This window comes from Grampus griseus (assembly GCF_964374135.1).
Source record: "Grampus griseus genome assembly, chromosome: 9".
NCBI classification, from domain to species: Eukaryota; Metazoa; Chordata; class Mammalia; order Artiodactyla; family Delphinidae; genus Grampus; species Grampus griseus.
Window position 1 is genome coordinate 95,579,176 of NC_139003.1, and position 20,726 is coordinate 95,599,901.

Here is a 20,726-nt window from a genome sequence, read left to right on the forward strand (position 1 = left end):
AGAAAAAACAATCAATGAACTCAAAGACAGGTCATTTGAAATTATCCAATCAGAGAAACAAAAAGAAAAAAGAATGAAAAGGAATGAAGAAAGCCTACAGAACTTATGGGACACCATTAGAAGAAATAAACAATGCATTATGGGAGTCCCAGAAGAAGAAACAGAGAAAGGGCAGAAAGCTTGTTTAAAGAAATAGTGGTGGAGAACTGCCCAAAATGGGGAGAGATTTGGACAGATATCTAAGTTCTTGAAGCTCATAGATCTCTGTGAACAATTCAATCCAAAGATAACTTCTCCAGGATACATTATAACTTTCAAACTTAAGAGACAGAGAACCTCAAGAGCAGCAAGAGAAAAGAAGCTTGTAACTTACAAGGGAACCCTCCTCACACTATCAGTGGGCTTCTAGCAGGCTGGGAGAGAGTAGGATGATATATTCAAAGTGCTGAAAGAAAACAATGCCAACCAAGAATCCATTATCTAGCAAAGTGCTCCTTAAGCAATGAAGGAGAGAGAAAAAGATTCCCAGACAAAAAAAAAAAAGGAGGGAATTCATTATCACTAGACCTGCCTTACCAAAACTGTTAAAAGAAGATCTTCAGGGCTTCCCTGTTGGTGCAGTGGTTGAGAGTCCACCTGCCGATGCAGGGGACACGGGTTCATGCCCCGGTCTGGGAGGATCCCACGTGCCGCGGAGCAGCTGGGCCCGTGAGCCATGGCTGCTGAGCCTGCATGTCTGCAGCCTGTGCTCTGCAACGGGAGAGGCCACAGCAGTGAGAGGCCCGCGTACCGCAAAAAAAAAAAAAAAAAAGGGGCAGGGGAACCAAACATTTTTCCAAAGAAGACATGCAAATGGCCAACAGGTACATAAAAAGATGCTCAACATTACTAATAATCGGAGAAATGCAAATCAAAACCACAATGAGATATCATCTCACACCTGTTAAACTGCTATCATCAAGAAGACAAGAGATAACAAGTGTTGGTGAGGATGTGAAGAAAAGGGAACCCTTGTACACTGTTGGTGAGAATGTAAATTGGTTTAGCTGCTGCAGAAAACAATATGGAATTTCCTCAAAAAATTAAAAATAGAATTACCATAAGATCCAGCAACTCCACTTCTGGGCATATACCCAAAGAAATGAAAACAGGTTACTGACGAGATATATGCACTCCCATGTTTATTGAAGTATTATTCAATATAGCCAAGATAGGAAAACAACCTAAATGCTGTCAACAGATGAATGGATAAAGAAGATACGGTATGTATGTACGTATGTATATATACCATAAACATACAATGGAATATTATTCAGCCACGAGAAAGGACACCCTGCCATTTGTGACAATACAGACAGACCTTGAGGACACTATGCTAAGTGAGATAAACCAGACAGAAAAAGACAAATTAGACAAATACTGTATGACATCACTTATATGTGGAATCTAAAAAAGCCAAACTCTAAGCAACAGAGAGTAAACTGGTGGTTACCAGGGGATTGAGGGTTACAGAATAGGACAGACTACCTTGCCTAAGGGCACAAACTTGCAACAGTAGCAAATAAGCCCTAGATATCTAATGCACAGTATAGTAAATATAGACAATATTGATCAAACTTGCTAAGAGAGTAGCTCTTAATTATCCAACAACTTAAAGAAATGATAATTATGTGATATGACAAAGGTGTTAAACATTGCTACAATGGCACTCATATTATTAATATATAAATGTATCAAATCAGTATGTTGTACACCTTAAGTTTACAGAATGCTGTATGTCAAATACACTTCAAAAAAAACAAGACAGATAATGACAAATGTTGGTAAGGGTGTAGAGAAACTGAAACTCTTATACACTGCTAGTGGAAATATAAAAAGGTGAAGCTGCTGTGGAAAATAGTTTGGTAGTTTCTCCAAATGTTAAACATAGAGTTACCATATGACCCAGCAACTACACTCCTAGGTGTGTACCCAAAGGAACTGAAAACAGACATTCAAACAAAACTTACACAAGTTTAAACGCGGAGAAAATAACTCTTAAACCCTAACCACCCAAGAAAAGTATCCAGAACATATAAGTAAATCCTACAAACCAATAAAAAAAAGAACAAACAACCCAAAAGAAAAAATGAGCAAGAAATATAAACAGACATTTTACAGAAGACTTATGGCAGTAAACATGAAAAAGTAGTTAGTCTCATTAGTTTCCAGGGAAATGTAAACTAAGACCATAGACTAGCACTGTATATCCATCAGAATGGCAAAAATTAAGAAGCAGGAAAACGGAAAGTGTTAGCAAGGATGGAGATCATTGGCAACACTCATATACTGCTGATGGAATGTAAACTGGTACAACCACTTTGAATCACAATTTTGGATATCATGTAAAATTCAGCATTCACGTATCCTAAAACCCAATAATAGCAGCACTGCTCAAAATAGCAAAAATCTGGAAACAATTCGGATGCTCACAGAAAGGCAAATAAATAAACATATGATGATGTATTAGCAGAAAGGAATATTAGACAATAATAAAAATGAATGACCTACCATTAAAGGCGACAACATGTAGAAACAAAAAAAAAACAAGAACACATGATAACTTTTTTGTAAAACCTCAAAAATAAGCAAAACTATACTATATATTGCTTAGGGATACATAAATTTGTGATTTTTAAAACGTTTTAAAAAGGCAAAGAAATGATAAACAAAATTGAAGATAGTAGTATTTCTGATGGGGAGGTTAGAGGGTAGAATGGTAGTGGAGTTTTGTAAAACTTGACCTCTACCCTATTAGGGTCTCCAGCTGGGCCTGAGAATTAAATTGACTTCAGACAGATTAAAAGGAGAAAAGCATACACATTTTATTTTTTCATGTACATGTAAGCGTCCACAGGAAAATGAAGACCTAAAGAACTGGCAAAACCTAAGTGCTTATATATTAGGTGAACAAGGAGAGGCAACTGTGGAAAAGACCAGAGACAGACAGGAGTTATTTTTACAAGGTTTGTTTGCACAGAATACTTAGTCTCAACTCCCGGCTCTAGTGATAAGAGTGCTTCCTCCTGGTATGGTAGGCAGAGCACCTTACACTTGCCAGTTTTATCTCCTGCTTTCAGGAAGAATGGGGCGGGGGCAGGGCAGGGGCGGGGTAGTCAGAGCACCCTTCTTGCACCTTTTTTCAATTGCCTTTAGCCCACAATAATCCTTATGCCAAAGTGGCGTATTTTGCCATTCTTCAATAGTGTTGGTTCTCATGTGTTCTTACACTGGGTGATCAGTTCACAAAAACCCGTAACTTACATATGTGACATATAGATTCTTTTGCATGTATTGAATAGTACATATTTTTTAAATATAGAAAACATTTTTAAAATATAAAATAATTATATATTAGCTCTGTGCCAAAAATACAGTAAATAAGAAATATTAACTATTTTTATTGTGAGGGGAAAATACATAAAAGTATAACAGAATTCCATCATGTATATGCTGCATGGTCTCAATAAAACAGGACTTATTTTTTATGGATAAAAAATAACAAGGAAATAAACCAAAATGTTCCCAATGACTCCTTCTGAAAGATGAGAGGCAGAGTAAATTACTTTTTTCTGGATCTTCGTGCTTAACTGTACTTATAAATCTGCATTAAGCATGTTTAAAGTACTAAGAGTGACAGCAGAACCAAACAGAACAGTCAATGAATACAATGTGTGACACGTATTATGCACTTAACAAATAATCTGTTGGATAATAAAGAAAAGTAAATATCTAATGTCTTCAGTCTTATCAAATTACTAAATGGTTTTGCTTCGCCATTTTATCCTAGCAATGTGACTCTAAGATCAATACAGGATATATTTTAAAGGTCCCACACAGGCTCTTGTGCTACTCTACACAGCTTATCCAATTCTCACTCAGTTGGCATCTCACGAAGACACTGCAGAAACACAGGAGTGGGGCTAAATACACACTCCATTCTTCGTTTAATCTCTCTGGGCCTTTGTTACCCCAGCTGTAAAGCCCAAACAGTACTGTTATGAAGAATAATGAAGATTATACCATAAAAGCAATGTGTTAATAGCTCTGAGTTGCCCTTATCCTCCTATACTTTGAGTATCTTGGGGGTATAATCAGATCTTCGTGACTGACTGACCGTCAGAGTTTCTGAAATAAAAAAGAGGATCAATAATGGCTTCTTAAATAGAATTTCTAAGTGTCTTCATCTTCCCCCACCCAAACACTTCTGTTTTATAGATTAGAAATTTTCAATGACTAAGATGGTCTCTGATAAAAATCAAAACTATTTTTAAAATTCAGCTCAGGGACTTCCCTGGTGGCGCAGTGGTTGAGTCCGCTTGCCGATGCAGGGGACACGGGTTCGTGCCCCAGTCCGGGAGGATCCCACAAGCCGCGGAGCGGCTGGGCCCGTGAGCCATGGCCGCTGAGCCTGCGCGTCCAGAGCCTGTGCTCCGCAATGGGAGAGGCCACAGCAGTGAGAGGCCCGAGTACCGCAAAAAAAAAAAAAAAAAAATTCAGCTCAGAGTGAACTTTTCTTCTCTTTTATGTATTGTACCTTCCTAAGAAGACTCTGTTTACCTGCAAGGAGAAATGGTATGTTACTTGTGTTGTATTCAATATAATACAATGTGTGGCAAGTGGGAAGCATTTAATATACATCAAAGACTATTTCTTTCTTGTTCCAAAAGTTAAAGGCCTTTATAAATCTCAATAGCTTTAAGGAAGTGTTGGAGTAATCACCCTCAACATGTAAAACTGCTGACGATCAAATTGCTGTGGGCAATTTGATAATAAGCCACTCCTTGTGTTATGAAAGAATGAACCTAGCAACATGCTTTGTCCATGATTTCAGCCTGATGTAATCCTAAAATTGGAGAGTATGATTTGTGACAAGTGGACCTGAGTCAACGACAAGATTCCTTAATGAATAGGTTTTATTGAGCTAGTCACTGAGGGAATAAATATGCCCAACTCAGTATCAGGGCTTATCTTCAGGACTTGTAAGGGCAGACTTCCCATGACCACTCTCATTCCAGCCCAGACTGTGCTCTCTGCATAGCTGAACCATGGCACAAGTGTTAGGTATGTCAAAACTGTTGATAAACTGATAAAATGTCTTGGTTGAAGGTAATTTTAAAAGTTAAAGGTCATTAGCCAAGTTTATTTTTCAACCAATACTACACTCTGCATTTTTCATAGATACCCTCTATACGAGAATAGCCCTTCATGTTTTATTTCTTCCCCAACACACATAATACATGACATCCACAAGCACAAATACCCTGCCAGGCTACAGAATAAGTAAGTACATTCACTATATTGTAACACCATCTCTTTCTCCCCTGCTCAAGGAGGCAAGTAGAAAACTACTGTAAGATGAAGTGTAAATCCATCCTAATTCAATTGTAAAAGTAAAATAATTACAGAGAAAGTCAGGTTATACTTTGAGAAAAAAGTGCTATTGGTACATAGTTCAAGAAGATTTACATGACAAATCTTATCAAAGAATCCTATAATGAATTTAAACAAAGCCAAATGTTAATAAACATCCAACTAAAATCATTAATGCACTGCTTTGCTGATTCCTTTAATATTAAGAGCCCCTCAACAGATCTCTGAAAATTACTACCTATGAATACTGACTGCTTCTAGCTCTCCCTTTTGGAAATCCTGTACTTGCCTATTCATGAACAAAGAAGAAATTTCTAAAAGAAATAAAATGAAATATTAGCAGTGTATCATCTGAAGAGGTATGATTAACATTTACTATGTTACTAAAAATTTTTAAATAGGGAGGCTGCCCCTCCATCCACCCAATTAAACATGATTAAATAGGTGACATATTAAAATATAGGCTCTAATCCTTACTCGTGATTGGGGGGAACACGTATAACCACTAAAAGGAGATGGGAATGCTTTCATGATTCCCATATTCTTGGCAGAAAATTACATCTTTGTTTCTCTCACTAGTAATTCAATTCTAAGTAAGTTTTATAACCTAAGAAGATGAGATTTAGACTAATGAATTATTTGGTTATTAAAAAATACATATGCTGATAAGCTGTACCTTTTTCCCATGAAAAGTGCAAAATTGCAACCAAACAGTATTTAAAAGCTAAGGATAGGGGGCTATATCCCTCCACATGTTTTATAGGGTTTAGGGTATCACTTGTATTCTCATTCAAATTGATTTAAAACATTAATGAATTTTCCTATTTCCAATACAATGGTGAAATATGTTTTATACATCCTGTTGGAAACAATAATCTGTAAAAGTACGTAAAAAACATCTTTCGAAAGCACTGAAAAATAAGAAGACAGTAAGAATTTATCAAGTCAAAACTAAGAGGGGATTTCAACAAATGGTGCTGGGAAAACTAAATATTTACATGCAAAGAAAAAAAAATGAAGGTGGACATTTACCTTACACCATATACAAGAACTAACTCACAATGGATCAAAGACCTACATGCAAGAACTAACACTATAAAACTCTTCAAAAGCATAGAGAGAAAGCTCCATGACACTGAATTTGGCAATGATTTCTTGAATATGCCACTAAAAACACAGGCAACAAAAGAAAAAAAAAAGATAAATTGGACTACATCAAAATTTTAAACTTTTGTGCATAAAAGGACACTATCAACAGAATAAAAAGGTAACCTACGGGGGCTTCCCTAGTGGCGCAGTGGCTGAGAGTCCGCCTGCCAATGCAGGGGACACGGGTTCGTGCCCCGGTCCGGGAGGATCCCACGTGTCGCGTAGCAGCTGGGCCTGTGAGCCGTGGCCGCTGAGCCTGCGCGTCCGGAGCCTGTGCTCCGCAGCGGGGGAGGCCACAACAGTGAGAGGCCCGTGTACCGCAAAAAAAAAAAAAAAACAGGCATTGGAGAAAATATTTACAAATCATATATCTGATAAGGAATTCATATCTGAAAACAAATAACTCCTAATACTAAACAAAAACTGGGCAAATTCAAAAATGGGCTAAGGACTTGAATAGACATTTCTCCAGAGAAGATATACAACCAGTCAATAAGCACATGAAAGGATGCTCAACATCACTAATCACTGGGGAAATGCAAATCAAAATCACAATGAGATACCACTTCACACCCATTAAAATGGTTATTAAAAAAAAAAAAAAGATGTGGAGAAACTGGAACCCTTGTGATTGCTGGTGGAAATGTAAAATGGGGCAGCTGCTGTGGAAAATAGTATTATTGATTCCTCAAAAAATTAAAAATAGAACTACTATATGATCCGGCAATTCCACTCCTGGGTATATACCCAAAAGAAATGAAAGCAAGGACTCAGATATTTGTACACCCATGTTCAGAGCAGCATAATAAACAACAGCCAAAAGTGGAAACAACTAAAGTTTCCAATCAACGGATGAACTGCTAATCAAAATGTGGTGTGTGTACACACACACACACACACACACACACACACACAGAGGAATATTATTCAGCCTTAAAAAGGAGTGAAATTCGGATACATGTTATAACATGAACCTTGGAGACATTATGCTAAGTGAAATAAGCCAGACACAAAAAGACAATTATTACATGATTCTACTAATATGAGGTACCTAGAATAGTCAAATTCACACAATGTAGAACAGCAGTTACCAAGGGCTGGGGTGAATGGGGTAAGGAGGACATTGTTTAATGGGTACGGTTTCAGTTTGGGATGATGAAAAAGTTCTGGAGATGGATAGTGGTGCTGTTTGCACAACAATGTGAATATACTTAATGCCACTGAACTACACACTTAAAAATAGTTAAAATGGTAAATTTTATGTTACATATATTTTACCACAATTTTTTAAAAAGTGAAATGGGAATGAAAAGTCAGCATGGAAAACAAATTCTGAAGCCACAGTTCCTCTAAAGGGTCCTTGCTGATCTTGGAAAATTAGAACCTTTGTTTTGATTGATTCTCAGGGGGACAGATACAGAAATAAAACTGAGGGCCATCTCACCTAAGACCCCCCCCACAATAAGCTGGAATCCCAAAGGGCTACATCCTTAAATAAGAATCCGAAATCCGAAGCAGATTATAACCTAGGATCAAACTAGGATCAAACTGCTTTTCTCAAACTTTAAACTTGGTTTATAACCCATCCCGGATTAGAATACTCCCAAAGTGTCTGTCAGAAGCAAATGCAAATTTTCTAAGTACCTACGCTGTGGGCCTAAAAATAGTCTTAAATAATTTTTCAAATGTAGTATCGAGGGCCCAGTCGAGGATAATGGAATACACAGGAAACTAAACAGGAATAAGAATAAGCAGTAACAACAGACAGGAAAAAGTGGTCAGGAGATAACTTGAGAAATTGGAAATATCAGATGCAGACAAAAAAATAATTGTGTTTTCTGTGATAGGATAAACAAAAGACAAGTTGGAGTTTTTAGCAGAGAAGTGAAAACTATACACAGTGACACAGTTTGAAAATAGAAAAAAAAATAGAAAGTCAAGAATTAAAAATAAAATAACCCCAATTAAGAACTGAATAGAGAGGTTTAAAAGCAGATTAGACGCAACTTAAAAGATATTTAGTAAATGGGAAGACAGGAGAAAAGCCTAGAGGTATGCTAGAGCTGGCCTGAACCAGCCTGTGAAAGCCAGTTATGTGCAGCTCCTTCTAACTCTGCCTCAGTGAAGTCATGCTGGTTGCCTGAAACTGCCCTTGTGAATATTTACACTATGGAAATCAACAACTGCTACAAATCAGGGCTTTTTTTCCCCCGGAGAACCAGTTTAACAGCACATCACTGGAAGCAACCATACAGAATTCAGAACAGAGAGACAAAAAGATGATGAATGCATGACAGAGGGTAAGAAATGTGAACAATACATGAGAAAGTCCAATCTATATTTAATTGGAGTTTCAGAAGAAACTGAAGAAATTGAAGAACAAGAGAATGGCAGGTGAGAAAATGGCTAAGATTTTTCCAGAACTAATGAAATCACCAAATCATAGCTTTAAGAAGCCCAATGAATCCATTACAGGATAAATAAAAAGAAATCTGCAGTGAAGTAAGACTGACCACTGTACCATTAGAGTAACCTATTTATTTTTTAATCTATGAATTCTTTTCTTTAAAAATTGTAAGTGTTACCAGAATTCAGACAGGTGGGGATTTATTTTCATTACTTTTACCCAGAACACAATGAAGCCTACACTTTGGACCTGCAGATTCAGAACCTTGTTACCTCAAGAAAGTTTTCTTCAACTTTTATTTTTCTCTTTTGTTACATTTATTCTGATCTCTCCCTTAGAAATACCTTATTCTCCTCTCTCTGTCCTCAATATCTGTCGTCTTTATCCTCGTCACTTCACTTCCCTGTCATCATTTTCTCCTTATTCTGGACAATCTCAAATACTCAATATAGGATTCCACTTTCCACAGGATTAGCTCTGCTCTTTACAATTGCCATTGCAGATTTTTATCCCGCTATTGCATTTTCAGGTTTTTTGTTTATTTTTAGCTCCTCTTAAAATCATTTCAGCTCCTCTTAAAATCTCATTCTGATTTTTTCTTATGACTTTTTGTTTTGATTTCATAGAGGTCACATTTTTTGCTCTCTTGCTAAGAATAAAATCTTACATTTCCACAAATATCTTCTGTATACCATAATAAATCATACAGAATGATTCTTAAGCCTTCCCTCATCATCTTTGGGTAGTGGTTCCCTTCTTTTATGCGACAGATTTCTTTCATAATTTCCATAAAGATTATTATCTTTGAAAAAAGAAAATGTACAATTTTTAAATGGCAGAGTATACAGATCACCCTTGATTCCCGTCACTATCCATTGGATGGTGAAATTTTGCTCACATCTTGAATTTGGTCAGGTTTTGTGTGTACAGGCTGATGCACACAGGCCATGGCTCCATTTATAATACTCGGCAGACAGTACAACTATGCTGGACTGATCTAGGATCTTCTATGATTCTCTCATATTATGAGGAGAATTTTGTTACTATAACATCAGGAACATGCTGCAGTTTGTCTTTTAACAGAAAAAATAAATGCTAATCTGAAACCCTAAGAGCACAACTCGCAGGTTTCCTCTTAACACCAATTCTACAGCTGCATCGCATCCCTGGAAAGCAATATCCTAAGTTTCCTTTCATTCTCTTCCATACTACATATTGGAAATGTTAGTCTATGAATGGATACACAAAGAATGGTGCTGAAGGTAGTCTGGAGGAGTTGAGAGTGGGGGGAGATAGAGGAATCTCTAGTCAAGTTAACTGGCTTGTAATATGTCATGAAATACAGAACATGAAGGAAACAGGCTTCCAACAGTCATTCATGGTAACCTTCATCTTGGAAGTATGAGTGAACAATGGGAATAGATCAAAGCCTCTTTCTAACTTCTCCTCCTCATCTCATTTTATTCTCCTGTGTTAGAAGTCAAAGCATAAATACACCACTAAGGCTTTCTCAGTCTACTCCAACCTCAATGTAGTAAGTAGTTAGTGGAAATGCCTCTAAAACTAAGAAACAGTTGATTGCTACTTAACTCTTTGGTGCTGTTATGGGACTATGTGCGTAGCTTAACGGGAGCTGGAAGAAAGCACATCACACATAGCTAGCCTAAAGTCAACATTTTTAAAGAAGTACATTTTCTAAAACAAAAAGACTGATATTTTAATCTCTGTGTTTGAACATACAGTCGACCAAAATATGGTGACAGGTATTAACTAATACAGAAAGAGTGAAATAACTAGAATTCTTTCACAACAGGAAGATGAAGATCAAGACTTATCATGACCGTATACATTTTTAAAGACCTATGACAGTGATTTTATACGTGGTGATGTAGACACTGATTTCTTCTCCATATCACTTAAAAGTCTGAAAATAGTCATTTTAGGATGATTTTTTAAAGTTCTACTCTAATCACTCTACCCAGTAAACACACAGAATTTGTTATTCCAGAAGGTGCTCAAAGGCAATGATATAAACAGCACTTAATCTAATTCACAGATGACAGCTCTAAATAGGTAAGTAAGGAAAGCTAGGCTTATTCTGAGGACACGTCCTGACCATCCCTGCTGACAGTCTTGAGAACAATTACCAGAACCTCATCCCCTCAAATGTGGAAAAAAAATTCAAATTCGGGAAAAGCTTCATTCTTTTTCCTTTTTACATATCACAGTGAAAATTTCATTAATAAAGTCAAGCTGAGCTCACTATTTCTTATTTGACAATGCCCCCCCCAAACACTTAGCGTCTAATGGATTTCCCTTAATTAATAGCTAACATTTAATGAACCCTTACTGTGTGCCAGGTACTTTACTAAATGCTTTACATAATTAACTCATTTCTCTGAAGGAATGCTATTATTACCATCAGCAGTTTAAAGATAGGAAACAAAAGGGACACAAAAGTCAAATAATTTGCCCAGTTTTTCATTCCAGTTACTACTGCTACATCACAAATTACACCAAACGTAGTGGCTTGAAAAACGATTTTATCATACATGAAATCTGGAGGTCAAGAATTCGGACAGGGCACAAAGGTAGAGGCTACAACTAAGAAGACTCAACAACTAGGGATGTCTCAATGGCTGGGGGTGGGAGTCATCTGGGGAAATTTTCACTTGCGTGTATGACTGTTGATGCTACTGTCATCTAGAATCTCAGCTGGAGCTGTCAACTAGAGCACCTACATATGGCCTCTCTTGTGTCCTGGGCTTTCTTCACAGCATGGAAGCTTCAGCATAGCAGGACATCTTGCATGGCAGCACAGAGATCCAAGTGCGAGTGCCCCTGAAAGCAAGGTGGCGGCTAAATTGCCTTTTCCAACCTAGCCTCAGACGTCGTTCAGCACTTATGCCACATTCCATTAGTCACAGGCAAATCACAAGCCTGAGCAGATTCAAGAGGAGAGGATAGAGACCCCTCCTCTCAACAGAGGAGTGTCAAGGTCACGGCCTACAAAGAGCAGGGGGCTGGAAGTTCAGCCATCTTTGGGAAATACAACATACCACCATTGTATTGCAGAGATTCACAGAGCATGTTCTTTTTTTTTTGCGGTACACGGGCCTCTCAGTGTTGTGGCCTCTCCCGCCACGGGGCACAGGCTCCGGACGCACAGGCTCAGCGGCCATGGCCCACGGGCCCAGCTGCTCCGCGGCACACGGGATCCTCCCGGACCGCGGCACGAACCCGCATCCCCTTCACCGGCAGGCGGACTCTCAACCACTGCGCCACCAGGGAAGCCCCCACAGTGCACGTTCTTAACTACCATACGCAACTGCGAGCTCCAGAAGTGGCACTCTATATAGTGCTTAACAACCAAGCTCTTGACCTAGTCCAAAAGTTTTGGAATCTGGAATGGGCAAAGGGACCAAGGGGAGGGTGAGTTCTGAAGAGGCTTCTTTAGGCTATATTCCCGTCACGCTCATCCCCCCCTCTGGAAGCCATCAGTGAAAACAGAGGATTCTCTACACCACCAAGAAAACAGAAGAGTCTCTTATAATCTCTCCACCATGATAGTTCCCAGGGGTGGCCAATTCCATCATAAAAATCAATTTAAGTGTTTCTGAAAGATGGCAAGCGATGTCCCATGGATATCCTCCTCTCATGATGGTCTGTGCACCATCATCTGGTCATCTGATGTCAAATATTACAGACTTAATCCAAATCAGACCTTGATTTCTGACGTCGCATTTAATACTGCCACAAGATCCACATTATTTACAAATAAATCAACAAATAGTTCAAATTCAGATGGGAATCTATAAGTCTAAGAGCAAGTTTCCAGAACCTTTTTTAGGGAGTAGAGGAGTTGGAGGAGCCATTCAAAACAAGTAATTTTTTATATCACTTTATTTCATATACATGTGATATAATCAAAGCTTACCACTGATTCCACTGCCAATTTCAAGGGTTTTGGATAAACTAAAGCACAATCGAGAGACTGCAGAATCAGGCTATTTAGAGACTCTCCAACGTTAAATCTTTCAGGATCAGATCCCTGGCACAAAGCCAGGCAAACAAAAGGTACAAACTGACTCACTGGACTAAAAACCCACTCTTCATTAGCCGCAGAGGAAGAATGATGTTTTAAAGTGGTACAGTTATTATCTGGGCTGTGAACAAATACCTCCCCATTAACAGTCCCTCAGAATACTAGTCTGAAAAACCTTGGTGTTACCAAGGAATTTCATTAAATCTGGTGGGGGGTTTTTTGTTAAAAATAATAAAATCATTGTCTTCAATAAAGTGTTGGTTGATACAAGGGAAAAACCAAGAATGCCTTCCCTCTCTTTTGGTTCACACCCTAGGTGAAGGCATGAAAACACAGTCAGCTACAATGCACTCGTGGTTTATTTACAGAGAAACATTCTGGCAAAATTAGCATAACTGGTTAAGTGTTACTTATTTGGAAATCCTGGTGTAGCAGTAATTTAAAAAAAAAAACAAAACTGCTTTACCAGTTTAACTTTAAAGAAGTCAAATTTTCATTTTGAATAAAATTTCAATTGACACGGACAACTTGAGCTGGACTATTAAAACAACCAAACAGCAGAGGAGACATTTAATGAATAAACTCCCCTGTTAACACTTTGTCTACATGGATTTTTCCAGAGGTACTGTGTTCTGGCTACATGAGGCTGGCTTTGTTTCTTTCAATAAATTAGAGAAGGGCAAAAGGTGGGGAGGGGAATGTGACAATCACACTTAATCCACACCAGGCCGCCATATGTCACTTTTGTCCTTTGCTGGTTCATTGATTATTCATGAATTCACTACCTGAAAAATGCTATATTTATCTTTACAGCCACAAAGCTGTCAATTCAGTTCCAAGTATGCCTGCCTTTGTTTTCAGTGAAATGCACACTTTGGGAGAAGGCGGCCTTTTGTATGACACTGCCCTATGCTATAAAACAGGTATAAAAAAAATCTGATATAATATAGGTGAGTTTCAATGTTGATACTGACCTGAACATTGTTATTATTTTGTAATGACTGTTAGATCAAAAGAAAATGAAGCAGTCTCGGCTTTTAGAGCCTTTGGCCTCTCAAGATTTCCAGAGAGGCCCTAAATCCTACTCCCTACTGTATTTTGTTATCAATGGTCTTACTGTTTCCATTTCTTTTCTTCTTTTATACATGCTTGTTTCTGGTAAGTATCCTCTGCTATTATGTTACCTGCTCAAAGCTACCTGAGTTCCAACCACTGCTTCTCTGGGATGCATTACATCAGTTCTAGCTCAGAATCTGCCTGAAAGTTTCCTTTTCCCACATACAGTCATTGCCTTGAAGGATTCCACAGGTCATTTAAATTCCAACTTGTTTGCCAGCACATAGAGGAGACATACTTTTAGAAAGGCAAAGAGACACTCAGCTTTCAACACTACCTACCAGACAAGAAGACAGGGAAGATAAGCTTGCCTAAAGACATTTTAAATGCTTCCCTGATGGCTTCAAGCTTAAAACTACTACCACAAATCCATCATCTTTGTCCTGAGGGAGAAAGTCAGAGGGAGAAAATAGATTAAAACTATACTTGCATCCTAAAAATTCTGTGAACAGCTTGAAGGATAAAAAAGCAAAGTGAAATCTACACTCCCAAATTACTGTCATTTTAAAGTTTTGTGATAAAAGCCAAAAATGTAAATTGAATTTAATTTTCCCTAGGTGTGCTCAACAACAATTTTGACATGAATGTCAAACATGTGATAAAGGTTCTTTAACAGTTAGTGACTGAGGGTAAAGACCTAATCCAAAGAGAAAAATAGCACTTCATAAATAGTTCCAACAGATCGTGCATTCTTCCATGTTTTATTTCAATTAATCTTTTGAGGATACCTAAAAGTCTCTTTCTAATTCAAGAATGTGATTAAGACCTGCACCTCCATTAACAGGAAAATGAGGCAGAAGGAGCCTTAATACTTCAGAACTCCAATATGATGTAAGACTAAGTCATCAAATTCCTAACATGATTAACTTATGAGATCAATGTTCATGTCTAAAAAAGCAAAAGAAAAAAAAGATTCAAACACAGCTTGACTGTTTTCATGTTTTAAAAAATAATTTAATCACAGAGATTTATTCATGTTAGTGCCTAATTGTTTTATAGGACTGTCTACCTTCAGAAGCCCCTAACCTGTTTGTTCTTTACCAAATGCATCACTCCTTGTTCAGTCATCCAGGATCGAAACCTGGGCCTCTTCTGTCACCCTGCTTTCATTAGTCAGGATTAAGTTCAACCACATACAACGTGAGCAAAAACAAACAATCAGACAAAGCCATCAGCTTACACAAGACAAAAAGTAATTGTATTCTGACAAAAAAAGACGCCCAGATGTAGTCAGGCCAGTGTATTCTAGTTCACAGCGCCGGGCCCTTTCCCTCTTGATGACGTGCCATTCTCAGCATGTGCCCTCCCCTTCAAGGTGCAAGATGGCTGCTTGAGTGCCTGCTATCGCATGCCCGTAACAGCCAGTAGGAGAGAGGGGAAGGAGGGCTCAATCCTTTCAATAACACTTTCTAGAAGTTCCACACAGCACTTCCATTTTCATCTCACTAGGCTGAATTTAGTGATAGTCACATCTAGCTACAAAAAGACTTGAAAATGCCATCTTTTCATTGGGCAATAATATATCCAACTGAAAATTAGGGTTCTGTTATACAAAGAAAGAAGGAAATGTTTGCCAGAATGAGCACGGTCACAGTCTCCAGGATTCTTCTCTCTTACTCCCCACATCCAGTCCTCTCAGCTCACCACCGTTATTTAGCTAAGTCAACCCTATCAGCATGGTTGTAATTCACCTTATCATCATCTCTGCCGGAACTATAACATCCTAACTGATCTCCCTGAGCCAGGTGGAAATCAGCTATTCCATTTGGTCACAGAAACTAAAGAAAAGCGTGGGAAGAGACATGTGAGTGGGAGGCACCATCACTTCTCCTTCAGGCTCATACAAGCCACCCTGGCAAAGGAGGAACTCTGCTCTTCCATGCAAACGTATTAAGGTCCCTAGGGAAAGACAGAGAGACTGACTGCAATCTGGTGTCTGTGTGATTGTGGAGAATCTTGCTGGGGTTCAGTGGTTAGAGATGAGGGTCTTCACAGAGCAGGAAATCATCTGTACCTCAAAAAACACTTCTCCGTGGGCAGAATCAGAAAATTATCAACAGAATTCTATACTCAACACAAATATTTTCCACAAATGAAGGCAAAATAAATACTTTTGCAGACAAATAAAAGCTGACAGAATTCACTGAAAGCAGACTTGCACTATGAGAAATGTTTTTAATTGAAATATATTTGACATATAACATTGTGTAAATTTAAGGTGTACAACATGTTGATTTAATATTCATATTTGGAATACGACTGCCTTTGTAGCAATAATCAGTACCTCCATCACATTACATAATTATCATTTCTTTTTAGTGGTTGGAATAATTAAGTTGTCTCTTAGCAAGTTTGATGATTATAATACAATATTATCTATATTCTCTGTACTGCACATTAATTCTATAGGACTTATTTACTACTTGGTGCAAGTTTGTCCCCTTAAACAACATCTGTCCTATCACCCCTACCTTCCATCCTCTGGTAACCACCATTTCACTGTTTTTATGAGTTTGGCTTTTCTAGATTCTTCGTATAAGTGATATCATACAGTATTTGTCTTTCTCTGACTTATCTCACTAGAGATATTAAAGTTCTTCCGGCAGAAGGAAAATATCAAATGGAAATTTGGAACTACAAAAATAGAGGCCTACAATGTAAAATACATGGCTAATTGTTAAGGACATTTTTGTCTCATTTTTAATCTTTTTAAAGGTTAATTGAAGTGACATCAGCAAGATGGCAGAATAGGAGCTTTCTACTGTCTTTTCCCCAAAGACCAATGATTAAGACGATCACCTACCAAGAAGAGTGCTTTTGTGCAACTGCAAAGTCCAGCAGAGAAGTTCCAGCACGCTACGGGAGCAAAAACAGCAGAGATTAGATGCAGTGAGGAAGGTAAAAGGAACATATTAACCCCTCCCCAAGGTGGTGCAGCTCAGTGCCTCTCGCCAACAATTTCTCCCACCAGGGAAAGTGAGAGCATGTGAGTGCGTGCCCAGCTCCCCCAGCTGTACAAGGTGCTGCCAAAGGGGCCCACTTCTTTCCTGCCCCATCCAGGGCACTGAGGTGAGCTGAACAACGGCGGTCAGAGAGGGGCTGAGAGAACAGCTGCCAGAGCCGGGAATGGGTCAAAGGGACATGGATCCTATTAACCATTTCGAGGACAGCATCAGGAAGCCCACCCCTGAGTTGCTGGGGATACCTCCCCTGCACTTCCCCATCTGTGCACCTCACTCACACATACTCCCACCCAGTGGCAGGCTCCCCATGCGTACCCCCCCCCACACTTCCAGTGAAGGGATGTGTTCAAAGCTCGGTATGCAAATAAAACTGTGTTTAAAGAGATGTAAATACAATGGAATGTTATTGAGCCATAAAAAAACAAGGAAATCCTAGCATTTGCAACAACGTGGACAAACCTGGAGGACATTATGCTAAGTGAGATAAGCCAGACAGAGAAACAAATATACTGCCTGATCCCACCAATATGGAGAATCTTAAAAGGAAGTTGAACGCACAGAAACCGAGTAGAAGGGTGGATGCCAGGGGCTGGGGTGGGATGGGGAAATGGGGAGAGGTTGGTCAAAGGGTACAAATGTTTAGCTGTTAGATTAATAAATCCTGAGGATCTATGTACAGCATGACTGCAGCAAACACAGCACAATGTACAGTATGGTGACTATATTCTGGTATTATATAACTGAAATTTGCTAAAAGAGTCGATCTTAAGGGTTGTCACACACACACACAAAAAGTGAGGTAATGGTTGTGTCAACTTGATTGTGGAAATACTTTCACAATCTATACAAATATCAAATCATCATGTTGTACACTTTAAATATGACAGTTTTGTCAATTATAAGGCTGGAAAAAATTGGCTGTTTAAAGCAAACTTGATAATAATAAAGTATGTGGGTTTATAACATGCAGAAATAAAATATATGATAAAAATAGCACAAGATGAGAGTGCAGAATGGAAGTATATTGTTGTAAGATTCTTGTGTGAAATGGTATATATATTACTTAAAGGTAAATTAATAAAGTTAGACATATAAACCCTAGAGTAACTACTAAAAATAATAAAACAAAAGGTATAGCTATCAGCCAATAATGGAGATAAAATGGAATCACAAAAAAATACTCTATTAATCCAAAAGAAAGTAGAAAAACATGAAGAAAGAGGAACAAGGATGAGACACGTAGAAAACAGAGAGCAAGACGGCAGATTTAAACTTGATCATATTGAAAATAAATGTAAACTGTCTAAACACTATGCTTAAAAGGCAGAGATTATCATAATGGATAAAAGAAAAAAAGCAAGACTCAATGATATACCATCTGCAAGAATTAGTTGGTCAATGACACTAATGTTCCTAAGGTCTACAAAAATATAAAATAGCCTCTTCCCTATACCTGGGAAATTACTGGATAGTGCAGGAAGGAGGGCCCAGAAAGGTCCTCACTTCACAGTGGGTCAAGAAATTTTGTGTCAATAAAAAATTTCGCTGCCAGGGAGTGAACAAATGCAGAAAGTCAGAATTACGGATTCTGCCTTTCTGGCAGCCCTAACATAGAATGTGCTGAGAAGACAGACACTTGGGGTGAATTCAAGCCTCCCAGCCACATGGAGAATAACATTAATTTGAAAAGGCTGGGGGAGTCAGTTGTCCTAATTCATATCACACTGACCCCCTGAGGCTTCTGCAAAATCAAGCCCCCAATACCAATTAACTCTACAACAGTCATTGTGCAATGCGGAAAAACTTGGTGCTGTACCCAGTCAAGGATTACATCATTTGCAGGAGCTAACAGACATGTTGGCTACATCCTGGCAAGTAGGGCTATCAAACATGCACGTCAGCCTGCTGAGCAAGTCAGCCCAATAAAATAGGTAACCAGGCAATGGCCCAGCATTTTCCTCCTCTGTGAAGTAGAAGCAAGATATACATTTCACTCGGTCTCTTTCATAAAGAGGAAGCTATGAGCAACTGCATTTTTTGCCATACAGGTAATTTCCCTGATAAGCATTACAAAGTGACAAAAAAAAATTTCTTAAGAGTTAGGGCAGGGCGGTTAGCACTACTGGATCAGCCTGAGCTTGAATTCCTGGAAAGTAGCAGACAACAACGGAATAGTTTCAAAATTTTACATAGCCTCTTAACATGGATTGTGGTTTTTAAAGCCAATGAGCAAATACTGAGGAGGTGTGTCTTAAGGATAGTCAGAGCTGAGTGAGAGTAGACAGTCTTACAGTGGGTTGTTTTACCCAAGGATCTAGGTGACAAACATGGAGCCAGGATTCATAAGGGAAATCAAGGCAGCCAATGAAATAATCAGGTGATGAGGGAAGCGGGAAAGCCAAGTGGGTGACTTTTTCTGAGGAGCGGTATAAATGCTTGCATTCATTTTCTATGGCTATTGTAACAAATTACCACAAACTTAGTGGCCTAAAATAACACAAATTTATTATCTTACAGTTCTGTTAATCAGAAGTCTAACGCAGATCTCACTGGGCTAAGATCAAGTTGTCAGTAGGATACATCTTTTTGGGGGGCTATATGGAAGAATTTGTTTCTTTGCTTTTTCCATCTTGTAGAGGTCGTCCTCCTTCCTTGACTGTGGCCCCTCCCTCCAACTTCAAAGCTAGCAACAGCAGGCCTAGACCTTCTCACACTGCCATCTCTGGTTCTCTCTTCCAATTCCCTCTTCCACTTTTAGGGACCCATGATTACAGTGGGATCCCCAAATTAATCCAGGATAATCTCCATATTTTAAGGTCAGGTGAATAGCAATCTTAACTCCCCTTTACCATGTAACCTACCATATTCAGAGGTTCCAAGGTCTGAATGTGAACATACTGGCAGGGGTGAGGGGATGACGACCACATTACTCTGCCTACCACAGCGCTGCCAGCAGCTTTCCATAGGGACGTCTCTACTGATTTCCATGAATAAAGCAATGCTGTTTAAAGAGGGGAAACAGCACAGATTCGGGGAAATACAGGTAGCCATTGTGATTCCAAGTCTGTGATTCTGTAGATCTTCAGGAAGAGGTGTGGACAAGGCTGCCAAGAAAGCATCAACAGTACTGCAGATTGGACTGGCTCAGCATAGAGCGGCTGGGAAACTTAGTGCCACTGAGAAGCACAAAGACACAAAAAAGGGGGGGGGTTAGGAGAGGGTCAGGGTTTGAGTCCAAGATGTGGTACTAACTGCAAGATCTTACTTAGGCAAGTCACTTAACTGCTGTGTCCTACTTTTCTCTTCTGCAAAATGAAAAAGTTGATTTAAATTATCTTCTAAAGTCTCTTCCAAGTCAAAGTGCTATGATGTAATGTAATAGGGGAGAAAGGAAATAAAGAGACCAGAAGTTTACTCTCCTTAAATTTAAAACCAGGGCTTAGCATTTCATCTTCCCATGGGAATGGAGAATAGCAGACTTTTTTATTTTGAAGTCAAATAAATGATACCTTGTAAACACTAAGTATGTGGGAAAATCTGACTCTCTATAGCATCAGTTCTTAAATTTTTGACTAATCCATGTAAATTTAAAAAGCCAACAGACGACATATTTTGATGATTCTAATAATTAAAA

General features: G+C 38.6%; 1 protein-coding gene across 4 annotated transcripts in view; it reads right to left on the minus strand.

The window, feature by feature from the left end:
• COA1 (cytochrome c oxidase assembly factor 1) overlaps positions 1–20,726 on the minus strand; it is an 86,155-nt gene that overhangs the window by 24,236 nt on the left and 41,193 nt on the right. For 2 of the 4 annotated variants that reach the window (XM_082661937.1, XM_082661936.1), the window contains exon 2: positions 16,933–16,985. The exons of the other annotated variants lie outside the window; for them this stretch is intronic. The gene's annotated coding sequence lies outside the window, so the exon portion shown is untranslated. The remainder of the gene's footprint in view (positions 1–16,932; positions 16,986–20,726) is intronic. 4 annotated transcript variants of the gene reach the window in all.